The 7,500-nt window shown below is 41.8% G+C and overlaps 1 pseudogene; it reads left to right on the top strand.

Moving 5' to 3' along the window:
• Positions 1 to 1,812: 1,812 nt before the first annotated feature.
• Positions 1,813 to 1,915, top strand: LOC130363383 (U2 spliceosomal RNA; annotated as a pseudogene).
• The last annotated feature ends 5,585 nt before the right edge of the window (positions 1,916 to 7,500 follow it).

Raw genomic sequence — 7,500 nt, 5'->3', positions numbered from 1 at the left:
GTAAGAAGGGTTCCTGCCAAAGCCAGGTTATGGATTGCATTTAAAAATGGTCCATCAGAGTGAAATGGACTCCCATCTTCCTGCTTAGCAATAATGATATGGGTTTAGGGCCTGCTGTGTGTACTGGTGGGTGACTGCCACCCAGCCAGAGTGTGTATGGGAGGCTGCCAGCCAGCCTCCCTTCCTACAAGTAGTGATGGTGCATGTGAAGGGGACAGCGTTGGTTCCTTCCCTTTCACAGTTATCACTTCTCATTCTTCCTTTTGGCTGGTATCAAATGTGGTGTCTGTTTATATCAGTTTAATATCTGATATGTCCCCTATCTGGTAGCATATATTAAGTGCACCACCAGGTTTCAGTGTTGGAAAGTAAAATTACATGTTTATTTGCTGCTGCTGCAGCTGCTTGCTGGCTAGTCCAGTGGGCCCCTACTGCAGGCAAAAGACAATAGGTGGTGCTGCTTGTGTCTGGCCCCTGTTGGAGCGACCGGGCACAGGACTGCTGCTGCTGAATGTCCTCTTTAATTGAATAAGCTCAGCAACCAGCACACCTGTGCAGGTTGAACATGACATGATAGGTAGCTGTCTTTCAGGTAGTGGGTGCTGAATCTTGTTAATTGACCATGCATTGGTACTGTGGTATTGGAATAATTAAAACAAATGTTGCCAGCCAGCCATCCATTGCAATAATGGATAGGACATCAGCTATGAGGCATTTGTTTGTACAAACTGCTGCTCACAACTAATGTTGTAATATAGTGTCTCCATCTACTGGTGGTATTGAATAAGCAATAGTGCAATGATAGGGTCTGAAAAAGAAGAAAAATAAGAAGCAGCAGCATAGGAAAAAAGGAGGAAAGAAGGAAAACATGGAGAGAAGAAAAAAAGAAGGTAAAAAAAAGGTGAAAACATGTTTAAAAAAGTATTTCCATCTCTCTCTCTCTATATATGTATATATATATATATATATATATATTTAAAAGAAAAAAAAATTATATATATATATATATATATACATATAGAGAGAAAGAGATAGATAGATAGATAGATAGATACACATACATACATACATACATACAACATACATACATATATATGTGTGTATTGTTGGAGTTGCAAACATGGGTGCACTTGACAAACTCAGTGCGGCTATTCCCCATTGAAAGATTGTTGCATCCAGGACCCTTAGCACTGTGATATGCTACTCAATACCACTGGCATGGCCAGGTGTAAACAACATCTGACCTTTGTTGTGTATGTAACCATGGAGATTGTGATGTCACCTAGGCCCACCAAAGAACAGCCTTGTCAGAAGCAGCACTGCCATGATCAGAAGCAGCAGCACCATAAGTTTTCAAATAAGCTGGATTTAACCAAGACAAGTGAGTCCAATAGGATGCAGGTATGTCCTCTATCCTTACAGCTTCCCGTGGCTGTTGGTTTTATACCGTTTGGGGACAGCCAAGGAGGCGTCAGCAGACAACACAGGTAAGTGTGTGCTTGTGTGTGTGTGTGTGTGTTTCCTATGCAGATCCTAAACCCAGTATCAAATGCAAGTAGGAGGAGTAAGAAGGGTTCCTGCCAAAGCCAGGTTATGGATTGCATTTAAAAATGGTCCATCAGAGTGAAATGGACTCCCATCTTCCTGCTTAGCAATAATGATATGGGTTTAGGGCCTGCTGTGTGTACTGGTGGGTGACTGCCACCCAGCCAGAGTGTGTATGGGAGGCTGCCAGCCAGCCTACCTTCCTACAAGTAGTGATGGTGCATGTGAAGGGGACAGCGTTGGTTCCTCCCCTTTCACAGTTATCACTTCTCATTCTTCCTTTTGGCTCGTATCAAATGTGGTGTCTGTTTATATCAGTTTAATATCTGATATGTCCCCTATCTGGTAGCATATATTAAGTGCACCACCAGGGTTCAGTGTTGGAAAGAAAGATTACCTGTTTATTTACTGCTGCAGCTGCTTGCTGGCTAGTCCAGTGGGCCCCTACTGCAGGCAAAAGACAATAGGTGGTGCCGCTTGTGTCTGGCCCCTGTTGGAGCGACCAGGCACAGGACTGCTGCTGCTGAATGTCCTCTTTAATTGAATAAGCTCAGCAACCAGCACACCTGTGCAGGTTGGACATGACATGATAGGTAGCTGTCTTTCAGGTAGTGGGTGCTGAATCTTGTTAATTGACATGGGGGTGTCATTGCTGTTGATTGACCATGCATTGGTACTGTGGTATTGGAATAATAAAAACAAATGTTGCCAGCCAACCATCCATTGCAATAATGGATAGGACATCAGCTATGAGGCATTTGTTTGTACAAACTGCTGCTCACAACTAATGTTGTAATATAGTGTCTCCATCTGCTGGTGGTATTGAATAAGCAATAGTGCAATGATAGGGTCTGAAAAAGAAGAAAAATAAGAAGCAGCAGCATAGGAAAAAAGGAGGAAAGAAGGAAAACATGGTGAGAAGAAAAAAAGAAGGTTAAAAAAAAAGGTGAAAACATGTTTAAAAAAGTATTTCCATCTCTCTCTCTCTCTCTCTCTCTCTCTCTCTCTCTCTCTCTCTCTCTCTCTCTCTCTATATATATATATATATATACATATAGAAAGAGAGAAAGAGATAGATAGATACATACATACATACATACATACATACATACATACATACATACATATGTGTGTATTGTTGGAGTTGCAAACATGGGTGCACTTGACAAACTCAGTGCGGCTATTCCCCATTGAAAGATTGTTGCATCCAGGACCCTTAGCACTGTGATATGCTACTCAATACCACTGGCATGGCCAGGTGTAAACAACATCTGACCTTTGTTGTGTATGTAACCATGGAGATTGTGATGTCACCTAGGCCCACCAAAGAACAGCCTTGTCAGAAGCAGCACTGCCATGAGCAGAAGCAGCAGATCCATAGGTTTTCAAATAAGCTGGATTTAACCAAGACAAGTGAGTCCAATAGGATGCAGGTATGTCCTCTATCCTTACAGCTTCCCGTGGCTGTTGGTTTTATACCGTTTGGGGACAGCCAAGGAGGCGTCAGCAGGCAACACAGGTAAGTGTGTGCTTGTGTGTGTGTGTGTGTGTGTGTGTGTGTTTCCTATGCAGATCCTAAACCCAGTATCAAATGCAAGTAGGAGGAGTAAGAAGGGTTCCTGCCAAAGCCAGGTTATGGATTGCATTTAAAAATGGTCCATCAGAGTGAAATGGACTCCCATCTTCCTGCTTAGCAATAATGATATGGGTTTAGGGTCTGCTGTGTGTACTGGTGGGTGACTGCCACCCAGCCAGAGTGTGTATGGGAGGCTGCCAGCCAGCCTCCCTTCCTACAAGTAGTGATGGTGCATGTGAAGGGGACAGCGTTGGTTCCTCCCCTTTCACAGTTATCACTTCTCATTCTTCCTTTTGGCTGGTATCAAATGTGGTGTTTGGTTATATCAGTTTAATATCTGATATGTCCCCTATCTGGTAGCATATATTAAATGCACCACCAGGGTTCAGTGTTGGAAAGAAAGATTACCTGTTTTTTTGCTGCAGCTGCTTGCTGGCTAGTCCAGTGGGCCCCTACTGCAGGCAAAAGACAATAGGTGGTGCCGCTTGTGTCTGGCCCCTGTTGGAGCGACCAGGCACAGGACTGCTGCTGCTGAATGTCCTCTTTAATTGAATAAGCTCAGCAACCAGCACACCTGTGCAGGTTGGACATGACATGATAGGTAGCTGTCTTTCAGGTAGTGGGTGCTGAATCTTGTTAATTGACATGGGGGTGTCATTGCTGTTGATTGACCATGCATTGGTACTGTGGTATTGGAATAATTAAAACAAATGTTGCCAGCCAGCCATCCATTGCAATAATGGATAGGACATCAGCTATGAGGCATTTGTTTGTACAAACTGCTGCTCACGACTAATGTTGTAATATAGTGTCTCCATCTGCTGGTGGTATTGAATAAGCAATAGTGCAATGATAGGGTCTGAAAAAGGAGTAAAATAAGAAGCAGCAGCATAGGAAAAAAGGAGGAAAGAAGGAAAACATGGAGAGAAGAAAAAAAGAAGGTAAAAAAAAGGTGAAAACATGTTTAAAAAAGTATTTCCATCTCTCTCTCTCTCTATATATGTATATGTATATGTATATATATATATATATATATATATATATATATATTTAAAAGAAATTTTTTTTATATATATATATATATATACATATAGAGAGAAAGAGATAGATAGATAGATAGATAGATAGATAGATAGATACACATACATACATACATACATACATACATACATACATACATACATACATACATATGTGTGTATTGTTGGAGTTGCAAACATGGGTGCACTTGACAAACTCAGTGCGACTATTCCCAATTGAAAGATTGTTGCATCCAGGAACCTTAGCACTGTGATATGCTACTCAATACCACTGGCATGGCCAGGTGTAAACAACATCTGACCTTTGTTGTGTATGTAACCATGGAGATTGTGATGTCACCTACGCCCACCAAAGAACAGCCTTGTCAGAAGCAGCACTGCCATGATCAGAAGCAGCAGCACCATAAGTTTTCAAATAAGCTGGATTTAACCAAGACAAGTGAGTCCAATAGGATGCAGGTATGTCCTCTATCCTTACAGCTTCCCGTGGCTGTTGGTTTTATACCGTTTGGGGACAGCCAAGGAGGCGTCAGCAGGCAACACAGGTAAGTGTGTGCTTGTGTGTGTGTGTGTGTGTGTGTGTGTGTTTCCTATGCAGATCCTAAACCCAGTATCAAATGCAAGTAGGAGGAGTAAGAAGGGTTCCTGCCAAAGCCAGGTTATGGATTGCATTTAAAAATGGTCCATCAGAGTGAAATGGACTCCCATCTTCCTGCTTAGCAATAATGATATGGGTTTAGGGCCTGCTGTGTGTACTGGTGGGTGACTGCCACCCAGCCAGAGTGTGTATGGGAGGCTGCCAGCCAGCCAGCCTACCTTCCTACAAGTAGTGATGGTGCATGTGAAGGGGACAGCGTTGGTTCCTCCCCTTTCACAGTTATCACTTCTCATTCTTCCTTTTGGCTGGTATCAAATGTGGTGTCTGTTTATATCAGTTTAATATCAGATATGTCCCCTATCTGGTAGCATATATTAAGTGCACCACCAGGGTTCAGTGTTGGAAAGAAAGATTACCTGTTTATTTACTGCTGCAGCTGCTTGCTGGCTAGTCCAGTGGGCCCCTACTGCAGGCAAAAGACAATAGGTGGTGCCGCTTGTGTCTGGCCCCTGTTGGAGCGACCAGGCACAGGACTGCTGCTGCTGAATGTCCTCTTTAATTGAATAAGCTCAGCAACCAGCACACCTGTGCAGGTTGGACATGACATGATAGGTAGCTGTCTTTCAGGTAGTGGGTGCTGAATCTTGTTAATTGACATGGGGGTGTCATTGCTGTTGATTGACCATGCGTTGGTACTGTGGTATTGGAATAATAAAAACAAATGTTGCCAGCCAACCATCCATTGCAATAATGGATAGGACATCAGCTATGAGGCATTTGTTTGTACAAACTGCTGCTCACAACTAATGTTGTAATATAGTGTCTCCATCTGCTGGTGGTATTGAATAAGCAATAGTGCAATGATAGGGTCTGAAAAAGAAGAAAAATAAGAAGCAGCAGCATAGGAAAAAAGGAGGAAAGAAGGAAAACATGGAGAGAAGAAAAAAAGGTTAAAAAAAAAGGTGAAAACATGTTTAAAAAAGTATTTCCATCTCTCTCTCTCTATATATGTATATATATATATATATATATATATATATATATATTTAAAAGAAAAAAAAATTATATATATATATATATATACATATAGAAAGAGAGAAAGAGATAGATAGATAGATAGATAGATAGATAGATAGATACATAGATACATACATACATACATACATACATACATACATACATACATATGTGTGTATTGTTGGAGTTGCAAACATGGGTGCACTTGACAAACTCAGTGCGGCTATTCCCCATTGAAAGATTGTTGCATCCAGGACCCTTAGCAATGTGATATGCTACTCAATACCACTGGCATGGCCAGGTGTAAACAACATCTGACCTTTGTTGTGTATGTAACCATGGAGATTGTGATGTCACCTAGGCCCACCAAAGAACAGCCTTGTCAGAAGCAGCACTGCCATGAGCAGAAGCAGCAGATCCATAGGTTTTCAAATAAGCTGGATTTAACCAAGACAAGTGAGTCCAATAGGATGCAGGTATGTCCTCTATCCTTACAGCTTCCCGTGGCTGTTGGTTTTATACCGTTTGGGGACAGCCAAGGAGGCGTCAGCAGGCAACACAGGTAAGTGTGTGCTTGTATGTGTGTGTGTGTGTGTGTGTGTGTGTGTGTGTGTGTGTGTTTCCTATGCAGATCCTAAACCCAGTATCAAATGCAAGTAGGAGGAGTAAGAAGGGTTCCTGCCAAAGCCAGGTTATGGATTGCATTTAAAAATGGTCCATCAGAGTGAAATGGACTCCCATCTTCCTGCTTAGCAATAATGATATGGGTTTAGGGTCTGCTGTGTGTACTGGTGGGTGACTGCCACCCAGCCAGAGTGTGTATGGGAGGCTGCCAGCCAGCCTCCCTTCCTACAAGTAGTGATGGTGCATGTCAAGGGGACAGCGTTGGTTCCTCCCCTTTCACAGTTATCACTTCTCATTCTTCCTTTTGGCTGGTATCAAATGTGGTGTCTGTTTATATCAGTTTAATATCTGAAATGTCCCCTATCTGGTAGCATATATTAAGTGCACCACCAGGGTTCAGTGTTGGAAAGAAAGATTACCTGTTTATTTGCTGCAGCTGCTTGCTGGCTAGTCCAGTGGGCCCCTACTGCAGGCAAAAGACAATAGATGGTGCCGCTTGTGTCTGGCCCCTGTTGGAGCGACCAGGCACAGGACTGCTGCTGCTGAATGTCCTCTTTAATTGAATAAGCTCAGCAACCAGCACACCTGTGCAGGTTGGACATGACATGATAGGTAGCTGTCTTTCAGGTAGTGGGTGCTGAATCTTGTTAATTGACCATGCATTGGTACTGTGGTATTGGAATAATTAAAACAAATGTTGCCAGCCAGCCATCCATTGCAATAATGGATAGGACATCAGCTATGAGGCATTTGTTTGTACAAACTGCTGCTCACAACTAATGTTGTAATATAGTGTCTCCATCTGCTGGTGGTATTGAATAAGCAATAGTGCAATGATAGGGTCTGAAAAAGAAGAAAAATAAGAAGCAGCAGCATAGGAAAAAAGGAGGAAAGAAGGAAAACATGGAGAGAAGAAAAAAAGAAGGTAAAAAAAAGGTGAAAACATGTTTAAAAAAGTATTTCCATCTCTCTCTCTCTCTATATATGTATATATATATATATATATATATATATATATATATTTAAAAGAAAAAAAAATTATATATATATATATATATATATACATATAGAGAGAGAGAAAGAGATAGATAGATAGATAG

The sequence above is a fragment of the Hyla sarda genome, chromosome 3 (assembly GCF_029499605.1).
Source record: "Hyla sarda isolate aHylSar1 chromosome 3, aHylSar1.hap1, whole genome shotgun sequence".
NCBI lineage: Eukaryota > Metazoa > Chordata > Amphibia > Anura > Hylidae > Hyla > Hyla sarda.
Note: the sequence above shows the minus strand (reverse complement) of the source record. Positions and strands in the feature narration are given on the sequence as shown.